This window comes from Canis lupus, chromosome 2, assembly GCF_048164855.1.
Source record: "Canis lupus baileyi chromosome 2, mCanLup2.hap1, whole genome shotgun sequence".
Lineage (NCBI taxonomy): Eukaryota > Metazoa > Chordata > Mammalia > Carnivora > Canidae > Canis > Canis lupus.
The window spans coordinates 29507465-29528531 of NC_132839.1; the positions used below are offsets into that span (position 1 = coordinate 29507465).

The window sequence follows — 21067 nt, forward strand, 5'->3', positions numbered from 1 at the left end:
GACTAAAATTGAGATGGAGAGAGTATCCTGGATTTTCCAGAGGGACCAAGTGGGATCAAGGAGTCCTTAAAAGTGGAAGGGAAGGGCAGAAGGCTTGCTGGTTTCGAAGATGAAGGAAAGGGAACATGAGCCACGGCCTATGTGTGCCTCTAGAAGTGGAACAGCCTTCAGCTAACAGCCAGCAAGAAAATGGAAACAAAAAAAAAAAAAAAAAAAAAAAAAAAAAAAAAAGAAAATGGAAACATCAGTCTTAAAATCGTGAGGAACAGAATTCTGCCAACAACCTAAATGAGCAAGGAAATAATTCTCCCCTGTCTCTAAAAAGGAGCCACGGCCCAGCTCAGACTGTGATTATACCTCAATGAGACCCCTAGTAGACTCCCACCACCGCTCCCCAGCCAGCTCACCACCTAAGCTAACCCTAGCCTAACCAAATGTCACAGAATTACCTCTTCCCATATTATATGCTGTTGAAGAAGCTGCATGGTCTGAGTATCCTTTAGACAATGACATCATAGTGGCATTCTTCTATGATTCACTAGATGAAAGTATTCTATAGCAGTGGAATACAATAAACATCACAAACGTGTATTTTGAGTCTCCACTCAGCCACAACTATATACATGTATACATAGTCGTGGCTACCAAGAATGTCCTTCCTCTACTCGATTTCACTTAACAAAAGTCCAATCGATCCTTCATGGCAAATTTCCAATAATATGTCCTGAATAAATCCTTACTGGCTATCCCTAATCCAAAGATGTCTTTTCTGTCCCACAGTATCCAAAACAATTCAGTGTCTTTATTATAGAATTCATAATATACCATCTCCTATGAGAATAAAATTATTAGCACATGTTCAGCATATATGGTGGCTCTCGATACTTGGAGCGAATGAATGTATGTATCTCTCCATGATGTGAGCTTCTGAACTCGGAGAAATTTCCTGTTTATATTACTCACAGAGCCTTGCGCAAGATCCTGCTCAAAGAAGGTAAGTATTCAAGAAATGATTGTTTATTGTTAACATTTTTAGATTATAAAAAAGAATCCCGCATAACATCCTTGCTCAGAATAAGCCCAAATATAAGGTTAAGAACAACCATTTTAGTAGTCAATATAAACAGATTTGTGCAAGTACAATGATAAAATCTTCTGGATTGAAACTCTGAATTCCAAACAGTGACATCATAGAAACCTTGTAAATGGTACAGGCCAATGAGATGCAAGAACTACCTCTAGGGATGCCTAGGTGGCTCAGTTGGTTAAGCATTAGGGGACAGCCTGCTTCTCCCTCTCCCTCTGCCCCTTCCTGCCTCACATTCTCCTTCTCTCATTCTCATTCTCTCTCCTCTCTCTCTAAAATAAATTAATAAATAAAATCTTAAAAAAAAAAACTAACTGTAGAGTTCATTTTATTGGCTAGAATGGTCTGCATAAGAACATTATGATTGGGATGCCTGGGTGGCTCAGCAGTTGAGCGTCTGCCATTGGTTCAGGGCATGGTCCCGGAGTCCCGGGATTGAGTCCCGCATCAGGCTCCCTGCATGGAGCCTGTTCCTCCTCCTCCTCCCTGTGTCTCTGTGTCTCTCATGAATAAATCTTTAAAAAAAAATTATGGTGAAATTACCCTCATTTTGCAAGACAAAAAGACATTATTATACATACATATGTTATATACATACACACATAACTATACCTAAATATTGAGGCATTTATCAGTGATTATATTTAAAATATTATAAAAAAGGAAAATAAGGTAAAATAGTGTCATAGTAAAATATATAAATTATATAGTACATTATATAGTACATAATACACACTGTATTATATATGACAGAGTATATAGCAAATTATACTTACAGTAATTATACAGTAATAGTAAAATATATAATATATAGTAATATGTAATATATATATATATAGTAATAGATATAGTAGTAGTAAAACAAGTATTACAGTCCTGTAACTAGTTTGGACACTACATGTGAGAAGCAGGAGGAGGACTACTGTTATTTTTATCTAGATACGTTTTCAGAAAATTAATTTTGACTTTTTTCATGAACCATAAATTGTATAATCATACTTGATATTACCTAATGTCTGTGTAGTTTCATAAAAGTCTTCAAAGAAAGACAATTTACAATTCTTTTTTTTTTTTTTAATTTTTTTTTTTTTTTTTTATGATAGTCACAGAGAGAGAGAGAGAGAGAGAGAGAGACTCTCTCAGAGAGAGGGGCAGAGACATAGGCAGAGGGAGAAGCAGGCTCCATGCACCGGGAGCCCGACGTGGGATTCGATCCCGGGTCTCCAGGATCGCGCCCTGGGCCAAAGGCAGGCGCTAAACCGCTGCGCCACCCAGGGATCCCACAATTTACAATTCTTAAACTGCAAATTAGGCGTAAATCTTCAGGGAACTCTTATAAGAGAGGAAATAATCACAGCAAGCTAACCCATTTTCTAATCTCCCAAAAGAAATACCCCCAAATCTGACTAGTGGGTTTTTACAGAAAGAAAGTTTAATTTTCTCCCTCTCTAATGCTGAGGATTTGAAAAAGAAATCAGTTTTATTTAAAATAGCTAAAAAGGGAAAAGAGAGTAAAGATAGTTAAAATTTCTTGCATGTCTGACATGTGTCAGCCCCTGAAATGCTTCAGGCTCAACATACACTTTCTCCTTACAGTGTACCTTTGGGAAGCAAACATTATTATCTTCATTTCACAAATGAGAAAATGAGAACTCAGTTGAAGTGAACCTAACAGTTATTTTAGGAATTATGTGAAATGGAGGTCTCATATCCGGAGTTTCGTATTGTTTGTCCTTGCATTCTACATTAGGCTTTATTGTATTGCACAAGAAGAGAATTCTATGTTGGGTTGTTTTGTTTTGTTTTGTCTTGTTTTGGTGTTTTTGTTTCTTTGTTTTTGTTTTTTTTTAAAGAGAAAAGTGGCATCATCTTCTTGGTTCGTTAAGGATGCCATTGTAACCCAATGTCCAACTACCAGATGGCTGGGGAGAAATATTGACAGGGATGTGGATAACTATATCCATGGTCTCTGGGTCTGAAAACCAGAGCTTCTCCCCCCGCCCCCCCGCCATTCCCCCATCCCTATCACATCACCTCCCTTCATTGAAGCGGTCCTTGGAGCAGCTGCCACAGTTGGTTTCCCTCCATTTGCACCTCAGGAATTTTCTGCCTGTCTCTTAGCATGGTCTTAGGCTGTGAGGCTAAGGGGGAAAATTTTTCCTCCCACGAACACCAGTATAGTCCTGCTCAAAAGGGGGGAAATTTTTCCTCCCATGAACACCAATATAGTCCTGCTCACATCTACTCTGTTTTTTTTTTTTTTTTTTTAATCTACTCTTTAGACATCTTAGCCAAGGCACTGGGTTCTGGTGGGGGATGGGCCTTACACAGGGAGGTTTTCATGATTTTAGGTTTGTTTACAATGCTTTGATGAATCACAACTTTATCTTTTGTCCCTCTCTTTACATTTTCACGGCCTCTGTCTTGTGGAACCTGGCACATCGCCCTAGGAGCTTGGTTACAAAGCCATAGAAAGCTACCACACAGTGTTGCAAGCAAACTGTCCTTTTATCTTTAATCACACTAATATCCCTAGACCAAGCCTGGCCATCTTGACATTCTCCTACCTTGAGCCACTGTCACTAATCAAGAGATGGTTTCAAAGGTCAAAGCATAGATTTGTTCATATTCTTGGCTCTAAAAACTGCTTAGGGGATCCCTGGGTGGCACAGCGGTTTAGCGCCTGCCTTTGGCCCAGGGCGTGATCCTGGAGACCCGGGATCGAATCCCACGTCAGGCTCCCGGTGCATGGAGCCTGCTTCTCCCTCTGCCTGTGTCTCTGCCTCTCTCTCTCTCTCTCTGTGACTATCATAAATAAATAAAAATTAAAAAAATAAAAATAAATAAAAACTGCTTAGCCTGAGTACAGGGCATTAGCTCCAATTTGTCTCATTATTGACTCCTCCCAAAACCCTATAATGTCTTAGGCAAATATGACTAATTCAAATAACAGGGGATATGTAATTTAGCCCCCATTGTATCATCCCAGGACTAGATATCTCATATAGAGCAATAGTTAAAGGAATTGGAGAGCTTTATCTTTCAACTATCAGTTTCAAACTTCTCCCCTTTTGTGGCTCCTGCAATTGACCTATATAGCCTTTCCTGGTGACTCCTACTCAAGGAATTAATTGATCCATCCTCTATAAAACTGGAGAACTCTATTTATATATTTATATTTTTATTTATTTATATTTTTATATTATTTTATATTTGTAATGCAAATATAAAATTGGTAATATTGGTAATGCAAAAACTCGGTTCTGCCAAAAGCAGGACCTCGGTTTGGGTGAAAAGTGACAAGTAACTTGGGTATAAGTAGGTTGTTTGAGTGGCATTCCCAGGAAGCCAGAGTGAGGGAAAAACAAGAACGCTAAAGAGGAAAATCCAATAAATGAGTAAATTTTTTAAAAGATTGATTTTATTTATTTATTTACTTATTTACTTATTTATTTATTTATATGAGAGAGAAAGAGAGCACAAGCTGGGGGAAGAGCAGAGGGAGAATCTTTACCAGACTCTGAGCTGAGTGTGGAGCCCAGTGTGGGGTCCAATCCATGACCCTAAGGTCAAGAGTTGAGCCAAAACCAAGAGTTGGACACTTAACTGACTAAGCCATTCAGGCATCCCTCCAATAAATGAATTATTAAGCAATTTACAACAGTAAGTAACTGGGGCTTATTCCCAGTGAGGATCCTCTGAGAAACCATGTAGAATGTTCCTTATAATTGTCCTTTGAAGGACAGAGGCATTTATCTACCACCTCCTTTTCCTTATTGGTAGGTATCTTCCGGGGCATGTTAATTACACACACACACACACAAACACACACACACACACACACATACACAGAGGCAATCCCTGAGGCAGTAGCTCAGAAATTCAGTGAACATTAGTAGTAAGGAGTCATGAATGTACATGGTTACTGTCTACCAGAGCTCAAGTCAGAGGTCACCAAAGGAATGTGACCTTGAGCTCCAATGACGTCTCTCACCCCTCTTGGAGTATTTCTGTCCTCCTCCAGATTATATATACCACTAGACACACCACACCTTTGTTATTTTCACATCCTTGATACCCAGCATAGCATCTGGCATAACACTGAAGCTGAGTGAGTTCATGGATGGGTATAGTTAAAGCCAAAGAAATTTCTTTCACATCAGATTTGCACTCACCTAACAGTTTTCTAATGCCTTTTTATTACTTGCTTTGTTAATAGCCGTTTTTACAATATAGTCTGAATTTTTGCCGTATAATGCCATATTTTATCATAGTACATAAAAGCTATAGTAAAAGTTTCTAAAAAGATATTTTAAGAACAATGAAATTTCTGTATAAAAAAACAAAATTGAAAAACAATTTGCCTTCCCTTTGCCTGCTTTGTCACCCACTTTTCACCATAAAGAGCACAAGAAGATCAGTAATGGCAAAATAAGAATAGAAAACATCTTCATTGTCAGGCAAGATTCTGAAGAAATTAATCACATTTTCACAAGGATATCAGACCAGTTTCTTGATTAAATTGTAGGTTGGTACACAAATGAATTTGAAACATAAAGTCAATGGAGATTTAGTGATGTGAAATTTTTAAAATTAATGTCAACACAAAAATAATCAAGTCCAATAATTTCTAAATCAATGGAGTGAGGGTCCCAGAGCATTAGCTCAGGTTAAAATGTTGAGAACTCAGACAGGTCTAAACATGTCAGGGTAGCCTGCTGACAGACTCACCAGAGCACAACTGTAATAGGACCAAGAAACATCATGGGAGGGACAATGGGAGATGCTGAGAACCAAGTCTAGGCCTGAAGCCCTGAAGCCACTGGGGAACAAAAACTCTTCCTTTATCCTCTCACAAACAAAGTGGTTGGTGGGAAAAGAGTTCAACCCCAGAGGAGGAAATGAGAGAACCCAGGCTTGTTCTATGGACAGGGGCTAAGGAGTGAGAGACAGGATAATTCTAAATACAGCATAAAATGCATCACTCGTTTGCATTCTGGCCCAGCCCTCAGAAACTCATGCCAAACGTCTAGGGACAGGAAGGCTGCAATAGAGAGGAAAGTAAATAAAGAGCTATTATCATTAGAAGTACAGCGAGGAATTGAGAACAGATAGCTCTGCCTCAGGTGAGGAAAGAAATAGCTCACTTCACAACCAACAACTGTGCCAATATTTGGAGAGTACAGAGAAGGGATTGGGCTGAGCAGCAGCGGGGCAACATCACATACTTCTGGGCTCTGGGCAGAACAGGGAGGTCATGATGGAACCGACACAGAACAGTAGTTACATTAAAGGGAGAGGTTAGAAGCATCAAGGCCAGTGCCAGCTAAGAGACAGGGCTGAGGCTAAAACCACACTTCATGGCTCTAGGTCAGCAGAATCATAAAGGGCTGATTCTTTAACCAGTGACTGTACATCTCAGGCCAAACCACACTGAGACAAATTTCACTGATCCTTACCAGACAATACTGATTTCTGTTCCTTCCTCGTGTGCAAAGTTTCTGGAAATTCCATCAAACGTACAAATGAGACATAGTATTAAATATGTCATAGTATTTGTCAAGGTAAAGAAAATTATAAGTAGAAAAACTTTTATGAATAAATTATTAAGGTTTATTCATATATAAATGCATGTGTTTTATGATACAAGCCACTGACATCTGTTAGAAGAAAGGTTCTGGAATACCCTGTCAACTTGTATAAATTTGAGAAAAAGATTTTGGAATAATATTCTGGTACTTTACCCTATCGAACAAAGAAGCACAAACATTAATTGAGAAAAATACAGAAAAGTCAAATGGTTATCAGCAATCCAATCTAAATCCATGCAAGGATTATTATATAACCATTAAATAATATCTTTTTAAAATGTATAATAAGTATAACATGAATGGGGAGACGCAAGATACCTAGAGTATAAGGAATAGAGGCGTAAGGATACTTGGCTGGCTCTGTCAGTAGCGTATACACCTCCTGATCTCAGGGTTGTTAGTTTGAGCCCCATGATGGGCATAGAGATTACTTTTAAAAAGATGGAATAAAATATTAAGAAAAAAAGTACAACTTTTTTAACTTTTTAATCCAAAGGTAGATGAGGCAATGGACTATTTTTTTTCTACTTTAGTTTCCATTTATTTAATGACCATCCATTACTTTCACAACTTAAAAATAAGTTTAGAGGAAAGAACATGGCTTAGTCTTGACTTAAATAATGTGTGTAAAAAAAACCCAAAATCTTTATGGGGCTTAGAATTAAGATAATTGACTTTACAGACTAGAATAAACTGTTTCGAATCAAAGGAATCTGTTCTTTTGTTTATTAATCACCTTTGTTTTCTCTCGTGGTCTGGATTGGATAAGTGAAACATTGGAGGACTGTGTGCAGAACAGATACCTTGTGGAAAGGAGACCATTAGTAAAAATTTATTGACAATACAATAATCCCCTTACCACTGGCTCCAAAATTTAATCACCCAAATAAAACAACATTCAAAAGTTCTTAAAATTTTGTTCCTAGAAATTTTATTTATTTATTTATTTGTGAGAGAGAGTGAGCAAGAGAGAACACATGCTGGAGGAAGGGCAGAGGGAGAAGCAGACTCTCCCCTGAGTGAGGAGCTGGATGCAGGACTTGATCCCGGAACCCTGGGATCATGACCTGATCTGAAGGCAGATGCTTAACTGACTGAGCTGCCCAGGCACACAAGATTCAGATGTTGAAATCCAACCCTAGCAAGAAGATCCCCTACATATTATCCTTTTTCTTCCCAGTATATGATTTGTTCATGAATGTCTTAGGACTAAACATTGACACTGATTTTAATTATATTTTAACTTTGTAACTGACTTATTTTTGATCCACAGGTACAAAAATGCTTCTGGCAGGTGATCTCTGCCATAAATAATAGGAGTATCTTGGTTTATAGTGCAGACTGGCCATACCAAAAGACCAACTATGGGATTTAGGGTGGGGGCTTTGGGTCACATGGTGTCAGTTCACTGGAGATTGAGTTCAACTTTCTGGGCATTCATTAAATCAATCAGTTATTCCTAAGGCATGAAACTTCAATAAAACTCTGGACACCAAAGCTCAGGTGATCTCTGGTTGGTAATAATCTATACACACTGTCAAACATCACTTCTCAATGATAAATGGGTCATTACTCTATGGGAGAGGATGACGAAAGGTTTGCCTTTGGAACTTTACCTGTGTTCTGTGTGTTTCTTCCTTTGGCTGATTTTGATCTGTATCATTTCTCCATAATAACCATAATCATGAGTATAACTTTCAGAGAGTTCTGTGAATCCCTCTAGTGAATTACCAACCTTGAGTGTGGTTCTGGGAATCTTCCTAACTTACAGGTGGTACAGAAGTGATAGCAGTCTTGGGGAAGGTGCCCTCAAACTTTGCAGTCTGACTAACTCTGAGCACCGAGATAATATGTAAATGAACTGGTATGGTAAAATTGAGTCTTCAGGCCATGGTTTGCCAACCCCTGTTCTAACTCATTAAAATATCTGTACAGCATAAGTACACATAAAATTTGTTGTAATGCGTGCAAAATTCATAATTGTGTCCAAACAACTTGTATTATTATTATTTACCAATCAAAATAGAATCTAGGGATCCCTGGGTGGCGCAGCTGTTTGGCGCCTACCTTTAGCCCAGGGCGTGATCCTGGTAGACCCGGGATCGAATCCCACATCGGGCTCCCGGTGCATGGAGCCCTCTGCCTGTGTCTCTGCGCCTCTCTCTCTCTCTGTGACTATCATAAATAAATAAAAATTAAAAAACAAAAACAAAACAAAATAGAATCTATAATTGTCAAATTTTGCAGACCTTTTATCTTGTTTTATCCTTTGGTGTTTACATATAATTTGTTACTGTTGGTATTTTTGAATGGGCTATTTTCAGGCAAATTTCAACCTAAAACTGCACTACTGCCTAATAATAGTGGTAGTTTCTTAATTTCTCTCTCACTCTTTTTATATCTGAATTTTCTTTTTTTTTTAAGAACCAAGAGTTCTTTTTTTTTTTTTTTTTTAAGATTTTATTTATTGGGGATCCCTGGGTGGCTCAGCGGTTTCGCGCCTGCCTTTGGCCCAGGGCGCGATCCTGGAGTCCCGGGATCGAGTCCCACGTCGGGCTCCCTGCTTGGAGCCTGCTTCTCTCTCTGCCTGTGTCTGTGCCTCTCTCTCTCTCTCTGTGTATGTGTCTCTATGAATAAATAAATAAAATCTTTTTTTTTAAAGATTTATTTTTATTTATTTATGATAGACATAGAGAGAGAGAGAGAGAGAGAGAGAGAGAGGGGCAGAGACACAGGCAGAGATAGAAGCAGGCTCCATGCAGGGAGCCCAATGTGGGATTCGATCCAGAGTCTCCAGGATCACGCCCTGGGCTGCAGGCGGCGCTAAACCGCTGCGCCACCGGGGCTGCCTGAATTTTTTTTTTTAAGATTTTATTTATTTATTCATGAAAGACAGAGAGAGAGAGGCAGAGACACAGGCAGAGGGAGAAGCAGGCTCCATGTAGGGAGCCCGATGTGGGACTCGATCCGGGGAACTCCAGGGTCACGCCCTGAGCCCAAGGCAGATGCTCAACTGCTGAGCCACTCAGGCGTCACTATATCCGATTTTTTTGTTCAAATATAATTAACATAGTGCTATATTAGTTTCAGGTGTACAATATGATGATTTAACAATTCTGTGCATTTCTCAGTGTTCATCAAGGTAAGTGTACTTTTGATCCCCTTCACTTGTTTCACCCATCCACCCATCCACCTCCCCTCTTCAACTACTCTTGTTCTGTTTTTAAGAGTCTGGTTTTTGGCTCTTTTTCTTCTTTGTTTTTTTAATTTTTTTTTCTTAAATTCCACATATGAGTGAAATTCTATAGTGTTTGTCTTTCTTTGACTAATTTCACTGCAGATATTTTATATATACATAGAATCAGTCCACTTCAATGAACTGCAAAATTTTTGTGACAAATTCAATGCAGAAAGCAAATATATAGGTGTGTGTGCTTCCCTCTTTGTTGCTCATCTCCAATTAGGTGTTTTGAATGTTTGTGCCTTTGAAGAACTACAGTACTTTGTAAGTCAACCTAAGTATCCCACAGTGCTATTGTAGTAAGCAAATAATCCCCTCAGCATGGGTTTAGGACTATGGAGCAGCATAATAGGAATCTTAACATGCCACTAAAAATCACAGAAAACACTGTGATTAACAATTCGAGATTAACAATCTTGAATGCTCCAGATTTTTCCCAGGAAACAGGAGGAATTTGTGCTTTTGGCCTGTAAACAAAGAGATGCCAAACAACATCAGTTTTTAACATATGAACCTTTGTCTCCATGTCTTGATGGTCAACATGTTCCTCCAATCTTATCAAAGAGATTATAGGGAAAACATCACATGGGAAGCCTGCATTTACTTTGAATCTGATTTTCTTTTAGTATAAACTCAATTTTCTGTTCTTATCATATTCCACTCAATGTTAGACATTTTTAAGAAGATAATTTTTTTTCCTTTTAGATTTTATTTATTTATTCATGAGAGACAAAGAGAGAAGCAGAGACATAGGCAGAGGGAGAAGCAGGCTCCATGCAGGGAGCCCGACAAGGGACTCGATCCCAGGTCTCCAGGATCACGCCCTGGGCCAAAGGCGGTGCTAAACCAGAGCCACCCAGGTTGCCCAATAATCTTTTATTTTATAATTAATTATTAACCACGGGTAATTTATTTCTTTAACTGAATTTTTCTGTGCTTGTTATAAAGGACCACAAGCTACCACAATTTAATTGCCAGGTTATCTTAGCTGGCACCAATGACTCTTTCTATGTGACTGACATGCTATAACAAAAATATCTATTTATCAGATTGTTCCATCTATAAAATATCAGAATATGTCTGATCACCTAACCAATTTCCTCTCTTTGGAATATTGGTGGGAGAGCTGCATCATGTTGGAAGTAGTGTCTACTTGCACTCAGCTCTTGGCGTGGGACAAATACTCTCTCCTCAGCCAGGATGTCCATTCAATTTTCTGACATCTACCACCAACCTGACCTCACAGGAGAGAACAGAGTGGGGAAAATTTACATTCCTACACTACTTTGTTTCAGCTATGTACACAGGCCTGCCGATTCCTAAGCCCCCAGAGCATGGGTAACACTGGACTGTAGCAGTTAGAATTTACTGAAGCCTTGAAAATATTAAAGAAGAATTGGAACATACAAAAGAAAAAATATAAAATGGAAATTTAGATATTGGTCCTAGAGCCACTCATTGCATTCTACTGAGGAGCCCCTGAATAAAAAGTCTCAGCTTGTAAAAACAATTATTTTTGAATTAGTAGAAATATTTCTCTCCTTAACTGTGTTAGAAAGACTTAACACAATTTTGATTGCTAAACAAAATTTAATATTTCAGTCAGATAAAAAAATATTTCAGTCAGATACATTTGTATTGGTTCAGGGTTTTTATAAGAACAATGGCCTGGGGATCCCTGGGTGGCGCAGCGGTTTAGCGCCTGCCTTTGGCCCAGGGTGCAATCCTGGAGACCCGGGATTGAATCCCACATCGGGTTCCTGGTGCATGGAGCCTGCTTCTCCCTCTGCCTATGTCTCTGCCCCCCCCCCCCCCGCCCTCTCTCTCTGTGACTATCATAAATTAAAAAAAAATTTTTTTTTTAATTAAAAAAAAAAAAAAAAAAAAAAGGACAATGGCCTGGTCCCAGTTTACAACAAAATGATTGTAAAAGTTCAGCACAGTAGCCACACCCAGAAATAAAGAAAAGAGGTTCCAGGTTCAAGGACAAATTCCACTGACCAAGAAGCAGAAACTGCTCACTCCTATGGCAAATGGTTTTCTAGTTTCAACAATTTCCCTGAGGCACTGATTACTCTGGTGTGCAATATGGTCCAGCTTTGCCCTGGTTGGCTGAATTCTCTGGTGCTTTATCCAGAAGTTCAGCTGGTCTTACAGCTCCAATGTCCAGAAACCTCAGTTACATGGAGAAACATTTTTTTTTTTTCAAACACTGTTTCTTTCTTGACAGTATTTAACTCATTCTGCTATAGAATGAGCATAATTGTTCATAAACACACCTCCAACAAGAGATGGCTGAGAATAAAGGCACACTGACATTGTATGGGTTATTCAAACAACATCTGTGTGAATGAAACGGAAATGCTATCAAGTAGAAGCTATTAAATATCAAGCATTGTTATGTTAAGGAGAGCAATTATAGTAGGATGGCCTACGTAAGGCCTTATATAGCCTAGTTTGTCTATGAAAGAGCCACTGGCCCAAATATTCTGATTTTATTAGTCCTTGTAAAGCATCATCTCAAAAATCAAAAACACAAAATATAATTTTTAAAAAGTACATTTTGGGGTTTACAGATTGTCTTTTTTTTCTAATTCACTAATGTCTATAATTTTTATTAATTCTATGTTTTTTGTTTTTTTGTTTTGTTTTGTTATGATAGTCACACACAGAGAGAGAGAGAGAGGCAGAGACACAGGCAGAGGGAGAAGCAGGCTCCATGCACCCGGAGCCTGACGTGGGATTCAATCCCGGGTCTCCAGTATTGCGCCCTGGGCCAAAGGCAGGCGCTAAACCGCTGCGCCACCCAGGGATCCCATAATTCTATGTTTAAAGTTTATTTTGCATTCATGTTCTTAGATTCTTAAGATGGATGTTTATTTTATTTTTTTAATTTTTAAAAAAGATTTTATTTATTTATTTGAGACAGTGAGAGAGAGAAAGGGCACATGTTGCGGGGAAGGATAGAGGGAGAGGGAGAAACAGACTCCCAGCTGAGCAGGGATCCCCACCTCCTCCAAAGCAGCGCTGGATCCCCAGGATCTGGAGATCATGACCTGAGCTGAAGGCAGACACTTAACCAACTGAACCACCCAAGCCCCCTAAAACATTTTTAATGATAAAATTATTTATATATACAAATTTGCCTCTAAATATGGGAACCACTCCCATGTGTTTTCAGTTTAGTATTCCCATTATCATTAATGTTTAAATGATCTTTAACCTCCGTTTTATTTATTTATTTATTTATTTTTGACCCAATAGTTATTTAGAAGAGTGCTCTTTAATTTTAAGTGGTGGGACACCTGGGTGGCTCAGTGGTTGAGCATCTGCCTTTGGTCCAGGGCATGATCCTGGGGTACTAGATGGAGTCCCGCATCCGGCTCCCTGCACGGAGCCTGCTTCTCCCTCTGCTTGTGTCTCTGCCTCTCTCTCTCTCTGTGTGTTTCTCATGAATAAATAAATAAATAAATCTTTATAAATAAATAAATTGCTTTTCTTCTCCTACTTGAATTAAAAGGCAATCACATAAAGCAATTATGTGTTACTTTATACATGAACCATTGAACAACCGTAGGTAGAATTTGGGGGGTTAGTGAATGAAGGATGGAGAACTGGAAGGTAAGAGAATGAAAGAAGGCAGGACAGAGGTGAATGATAACTAGTTAGGGAAGATAAATGAAGAAATAGAGAAGAAAAAAAAGATGCCCAGATATTTCTTCATCATGATGTCTGTTTCCTATACTTTTCTCACACATGTAAAGGGATATTTATACATTTAAAGAGTGAAAACATAATCAAAAGGATGAAGCTAACAGGCTCCATAACTCTGTGGCTGTTCTTAATCCACACTTGGTGTTAACATACGAGATACATTCTCACACTTTTTGTTTAAATAAACAAACTAGGGCAGCCCATGTGGCTCAGCAGTTTAGCACCGCCTTCAACCTGGGGCCTGATCAGACCCGGGATCAAGTCCCATGTCGGGCTCTCTGAATGGAGCCTGCTTCTCCCTCTGCCTGTCTCTCTCTCTCTCTGTCTCATAAATAAATAAAATCTTTAAAATAAACAAACAAACTAGCTGTTTATGGTAGGTATGAGCACGTAGCCAGCCAGCAGACAGCGCCAGCAGACAGCGTCTCCCTATGAGTTTTTGCCAGAGAACTGCTTGGCCTGAAGGCTTTCTCTTCCCAGGGGGGCCGGGATCTGGAGATTAAGCAAGGTAGGGCCAGAGTCTTGGCCATCTGGGACACTACTCTTCCAGGGTTCCATGCCATGTAGGATGTAGTCTTTGAACCTGCTTAGGGGTTCCACTTCTCTCCCTGCCCAGTCCTGTCACCTTCTCAACTTTTTGTAAGTATTGATCCTAATGAAACATCTTGCTCCCAAAGCTCTACCTCATCTTTTGCTTCTCCAGAACATAACCTGTAACATCATCATTTTCTTTTACCTTCATGCACGAGGGAGAAGAGGAAAAGCCAATAGTCCTCTTCTGTTCAACAAAGAAAATTCACAAGTATTTATGTCTTCTGGAAAACAGGGATGTCAACTTAAATATTTATTACTAGGCAAGACATTATTAAGTAAGACAACCAGTTTATGGCCTTTTAAGGATTAAGGATTACTTTCACAGGGCATAGCAACAATCTTTGGAACCCAGAAGTCTAATAGGGGTTGGCAGGTAACTGGGTCAGCAAACAGACTACCCAGTCCAACCTCCTTTTTTTTTGTAAATAAAGTTTTATTGGAACACAGCAATGCCTTCATTTGGCTGAGGTCACGCTCCAACAGCAGAATTAAGTAGCTGCAACAAAGACCACAAGCCTGCAAGCCTAGAGTATTTACTTTCTAGCCCCTTAGAAAAAGGAGATTCTTTTGATGGAAATAACTTCTGCAAGAATAGTTTTATCATGCAAAGTACCATTTACTTTTCTCTTCAGCTGCAATGAGTGGGAGGAGCTCTACAGGCCCCCAGGTTTTAAAGGCCCCTAGGATTCCATTAATTTTGGCACCGAAGGGAAAAAAGGCAATTTCAAGAAACCTAACATAATATTGAAAGAATAGGGCAAAACAATGCTATTCACAAATGAAGTAAGGAGTGTATAGTATCTTGAATTCACATTGATCACAAGTTAAAAATATGAATAGGGTTTTAAGAGTCTCAGGTCCAAGTCTGACAAGATCAGTTTTGGGAATAGAATAATAAAAAGGAAATCTACACATCATGATTTGTTCTGTCATAAATTTTATCAAAAGTCTACGTGAAATGCAAGCAGCATAAACAAAAAAATCCATCTGAGTGAGCCAAACCTTCCGGTGACTTCTTTCTGATCCTCTTTGAGATGTGCCAAGGTGGAGACACAGGTGAGGAATCCTCTGGCTCCAAGGTGGCCCTGATAAAGAAACCCTAAGGAGAATTATGGTCTCCCTGCCCACAGAGCCACATCCGTGCCTGGAAACAGTCAATACCACATCCAGGATCCATGACTGGCCTTTCCACGTTCTGAAGGTCTTGCTCCTCCACACTTATTCAATGCCTCCTGTTCCGCTCCTTTACTAAGGGACCTACAATGTTCTACGCGTAGCCCATTTAGGGTCTTCACCACTGCCAGGTATCATAGGAAGAGAAAATTAGGGCTTGCAGCATGTTCTGAAATCTCTTTCACAGACTCTTTTTCTTTCACTCAATTGCCGTTCTTTTGTGGTCCCCCAACTCCCTTCTTGATCTAGGACCTGAGTCATCTGTTCTCTGTCAATTGCTCTTTGCAGATACAGGGAAAAAAATACATCACTCATTTATTTTCTTCAACTAATAGTTATTGCAGACAAATTATAGTTTGACACTTGGTACAAGACCTTTGGAATACTTTTAAATCATACACATAGCTGTCCCTACCAACTTTCCTGTGCCTTCCCGTAACCACTGAGCTTTCAGTCTGGGCAAAGCAGATTACCAAATACTATGTCTTAAGTGTGCGTCTTTTCTGAGACATAGGGTTAAAAAATATTGATTTGACATGTGACCAGTGCCTCCTCAGTAATGTCATATTTTCCTGACGTTGCTCTCTTTTGTTTTTTGAGATAGTGTTTATCCACCATTTGTAATGATCTCACTTTTTAATGTTATACCTTCCTTTTCCAAAACCTATTTATATACTACTAAATCACGCTGTGATAAGACACCACTTTTTCATTCCATTCTGATTCTACATAATAATTTCCCATTTGAAACAACAATTATTTTATCAAGATGAAACAGCTGTAAGCACAGCAATTCCCCTGAACTACCATTAACTGAATGTTCCCTGCTGTCAAGCCAGATGTTTAGCTCTGAATACTGAGCTTTCTGTTTAAACGGGTAGGAAGCCCAGAAATGAGTAGATACTGGCTGCGCTCCTCTGAGAGGAGGGTGTGGCCCCTCCGCCAGGCTCCCTAACACTGGAAAAGATGCCATTCCCTACCAGTCCTTGCCTTTTAACCCTATTTTCCTTGGAAGTCCCGCCCTGACTTCCTCCGGAAGTTCTCAGAAGCCAGTTGTACCCTCTGAGTTCTACTGTTCACATCTGTCATTCCAGAGAATTCTAGTGTTATAAAAAGTCATAGTCAAAGTTATTAATGTATAAGTGTTCATATCCTCTTTCTGCCTCCCCACAAGCTAAGTAAGATTCAGGAGTTGTTCATTCTCTAGGCATTTTCTCACTTGTTTTTCCTCTTGGGCCTTATTAGAGAGATGGGAGAGGAAGAAGAAAGTCTAGAGCCTTTAATGAACAAGCTATATGGATGTTTCTGGCTGGAAACTACAGCGGGGGGAGAGTTTTCAGGAGCAACTGCTTCTATGTTTGAGAATGACAGGGGTATAGATGGAGGATTTTTTCATACATTAGCTGGACCTGCTAAAAATTTATGAAAATTGTGACTATAAAATAGGAGGTGACTATTTTCAACTGACGGAAGGATGGAGAGATGAGTAGGAGTGTGATGATGCTAATGCTCGCATCTTTCAAAGCAGGGAGTCATTGATGACATATACAATCAAAATAAATTATTTTTAAAAAGCACATTGAATACAGCCTTTTAATATTTTAGAGTATTTAGTATCCTTTAGGAAATAATATATCTTGTGCTAGAGAAATGTTTATTTGGAACTCAGCCAGTCCTTCAGTTTCCTCTTCACATTCCTTTTTTTTTAATTCAAGTAAGTTGGGGTGCCTGACTGGGTCAGTCGTAGGGCATGCAACTCTTGATCTGGGGGTTGTGAGTTGAGCCCCCTGTTGGGCCTAGAGCTGACTTTAAAACATTTTTTAAATTATATTTTAAAAGTTTCATATATTTAATATAGTGTGATCCCTTGCTTATATAAGTATTCTATTCTGTGTATACTTAGAAAGACATACATAAATATTAATCTAAAGCTAATAAAGGTCATTTCTGAGAATCAGATTTGAAGTGACTTTTGAGGAACACCTGGGTGGCTCAGCGGTTTAGCACCTGTCCTCGGCCTGGGGCGTGATCCTGGGTCCTGGGATCAAGTCCCACATCGAGCTCCCTGCATGGAGCCTGCTTCTCCCTCTGCCTGTGTCTCTGCTTCTCTCTCTGTCTGTGTCTCTCATAAATAAATAAAATCTTTAAAAAAAATTAAGTGACTTTTGAATTTTTATCTTTGTGCAATGCTGTTCTTGAAATTCTTACAATAGTATAAGAATAGATTAATTTTTCTTTTTTAAATATGGTGAGAAAACATGCCAATATGATAATAGAGTTTAGTTCTGGGTGGTGGGAATATGGGTGAGTTTTTTTCATCATGCTTATTTTAATCTTTTCAGGTTGCTGTCACAGAATACCACAAACTGAGTGGCTTATAAACAACAACAATCTTTTTTTTCTTGCAGTTCTAGAGACTGGAAGTTCAAGTTCAAGGCACCAGCATGGTCATCTTCTGGTGAGGCTCTCTTCCAGGTTCATAGCCAGCACCTTCTGGCTGTGTGCTCACATGGGGGAAGGAGTGAGGGAGCTCTCTGATGCCTTTTTAAAAAGAATCCTAATTCTCTTCATGAAGGCTATACATCACAACCTAAGCACTTCTCAAAGGCCCCACTCCTGATACCATCACCTTGAACATCTGGAATTCAACATATAAATTTGGTGGCAGACACAAAGATTCCTATGTTAGTATTTCTTTACTTAGTCCATGGCCATTTTATGAAAATGATAATGGCAAAGCATGATGTTTTTACGCAGAACCCTTCAACCAAAGATGTTTTTTTTTTAATGTTTTTTGTTTGTTTGTTTGTTTTTATGATAGTCACACAGAGAGAGAGAGAGAGAGAGGCAGAGACACAGGCAGAGGGAGAAGCAGGCTCCATGCAGGGAGCCCAACGTGGGATTCGATCCCGGGTCTCCAGGATCGTGCCCTGGGCCAAAGGCAGGCGCCAAACCGCTGCGCCACCCAGGGATCCCCAAAGATGGTTTTGATAGACATACATTAAAAAAATTACCACTGATTCCTTATCTAAGGACCGTTGTGTACAGATTTAAAGAAATAACAGCAATAATTGCTGCATCTAAGAAAGAAACTCTGAGGAGGGCAAGCTTAGCCCAGGAGAAAGAGAAATGGAATGTTAGAGGATTTCAGAACGTCCATACAAATTACCCCTGCAATCAAATAAATGACTAATAATAAATAGCTAAAACATTTTAATATCTAACTGGTAACATATACAAGCAACCTTTTCATGTCTCAGGACTGCATTCTATAAAATAAGGATAATGATTTCTTTTCAGATTAAATAACAGGAGGTTAAGGGAGTACTACAAGGGAGAATTCAGGTTCTCAAGAGAAATTAGCAGCAGTTAACAGTCACTTGGAGATTTTATCAAACATATAGCTCAGAATCTACAGTCTCCCATGAATTAATGCTCTATTTTTAATATATTATTTTCAAAGCTTAATGCTAATTATGTAAAAAAATATTTAAAAAATAAAAAATTAAAACCCTCAGTTTTCCATTCATACTTTCATCTACCTCCTTTTCTTTGTCCTTCCTTCATCCATTTTTAAAAATATTTTTATCGGGGCACCTAGGTGGCTCAGTTGGTTAAGCGTGCCTTCAGGTCAGGCCCCACTCAACTGGAGTCTGCTGCTCCTGCTCCCTGTGCCCCTCCCCCCCCACTCACGACTGCCCCCACACCCAGTCCCTCTCTTTCTGCTCTCTCTCTCAAATGGATACATAAATCTTTTATTTTTAAAAAATATTTTATTTATTTATTCATGAGAGACACAGAGGCAGAGACACAGGCAGAGGGAGAAGCAGGCCTCATGCAGGGAGCCTGATGTGGGGAGCCTGATCCGGTCTCCAGGATCACGCCCTGGGCTGCAGGCAGTGCTAAACCGCTGTGCCACCGGGGCTGCCCTCTTTTAACATTTTTTACAAGGCAGATCTGCTGGCAACAAATTCTCCCAATATTTTGTTTGTCTGAGAAAGTCTTTTTTATCTTCTTCATTTGAAGGATAATTTTGCAGAGTACAGAATTCTAGGTTGGCTTTTAATTTTATCTCTCATTATTTTTTTAAACATTTATTTATATATTTGAGAGCGAGCGAGAGAAAGCAACTGAGCAGAGGAGAGGGGCAGACTGCAAACTCCCCTTGAGCACAGAGCCTGGACATGGGGCTCAATCTCACAAACCTGAGATTATGACATAAGCTGAGGTCAAGAGCCAGATGCTCAACTCCTGAGGCACCCAGGTGCCCCTTTCTCTCTCCATACTTTAAATATTTTGCTCCACTTTAGGGATCCCTGGGTGCTCAGTGGTTTAGCGCCTGCCTTTGGCCCAGGGCGTGATCCTGGAGTCCTGGGATCAAGTCCCACATTGGGCTCCCTGCGTGGAGCCTGCTTCTCCCTCTGCCTGTGTCTCTCATGAATAAATAATTATTTAAATAAATAAAGTAAATATTTTGCTCCACTTTCATCTTGCTTGCATCATTTTGAGGAGACATTGGACTTAGTTTTTATCTTCGTTCTTTTTGTAAGGCATTTTTTGCTTCCTCCTCTGGCTTCTTTCAGGATTTTTTTTCCTGAAGTTTGCATACGATATGCCCCTGTGCAGTTTTTTTAGGGTATCTATCCTGCTTGGTAAACTCTGAGGTTCTCAGATCTGTGGTTTGGTGCCTGACATTAATTTGGGGGAAATTCTCAGTCGTTATCATTCCTAATACTTCTTCTGTTCTCTTCTCCTTCGTTATTCCAAGTATGCATCTGTTACATCTTTTGTAGTTGTTCACAGTCCTTGGATATTCTGCTCTCTTTTCAGTCTCTGTTCTGCTTGCTTTTTAGTTTTGGAAGGTTCTATTGATATATCATCAACCTCGGAGATTCTTTCCTCAGTTGCGTGCACTCTATGCATAAACTCATCAAGGGTGGTCTTTATTTCTTTTACAGTGGCTTTGATCCCTAGCTTTTCTGTTTGGTTCTTTCTTAGGATATCCATCTCTCTGCTTATAATGTCAATCTGCTCTTGCATGCTGTCTATTTTTATCCATTAGAGCCCTCAGCATATTAATCACAGCTGTTCTAAATTCTTGGTTTGATAATTCCAATATCCCTGCCATATCTGGTTCTGATGCTTGCTCTATCTCCTCAATTTTTTTTTTTTTTTTTTGCCTTTGGGTATACCTTGAAAGTTTTTCGATAATTGGACATGATATGCCTGGTAAAAGGAACTGCTGTAAATAGGCCTTTCATAATACTGTGTTCAAATGTGGGGGAGAGGAAGCATTCTATAGTCCTAGGCTTAGGTCTCAGTCCTCAGTCTTTTATTGAGCATGTTTCTGAAGTGCGAAATTCACACGTGTTTCTCAGGATTTTTTTCTCGCCTGTTAAACGGGACAAGATAGCTAGAGTGGGCCACAGGTGGCTCTTTCTCTTCCTCCAGGTCAGTTAGGCTTCGATAAAATCCCAGCAGAATAGGGATTAGGCTACAGTTAATTAGATTCTCCTGAGGGAAGGGGCACCTGAGTGGCTCCATGGTTGAGCATCTGCCTTTGGCCCAGGCTGTGATTCTGGGATCCTGGAATGTGGGACTCGATCCAGGGACCCGGGATCACACCCTGAAGGCAGACCCTCAACTGCTGAGCCACCCAGGCATCCC

At 39.6% G+C, this 21067-nt stretch overlaps 1 long non-coding RNA gene across 4 annotated transcripts in view; it reads left to right on the top strand.

Moving 5' to 3' along the window:
* Window positions 1-21067, top strand: part of LOC140614787 (uncharacterized) — a 43259-nt gene that overhangs the window by 6899 nt on the left and 15293 nt on the right. For 3 of the 4 annotated variants that reach the window (XR_012015565.1, XR_012015568.1, XR_012015564.1), the window contains 3 exons: window positions 781-994; window positions 9763-9820; window positions 17809-18084. This is a non-coding gene — a long non-coding RNA (uncharacterized lncRNA). The remainder of the gene's footprint in view (window positions 1-780; window positions 995-9762; window positions 9821-17808; window positions 18085-21067) is intronic. The other variant, XR_012015569.1, reaches the window with a different exon arrangement.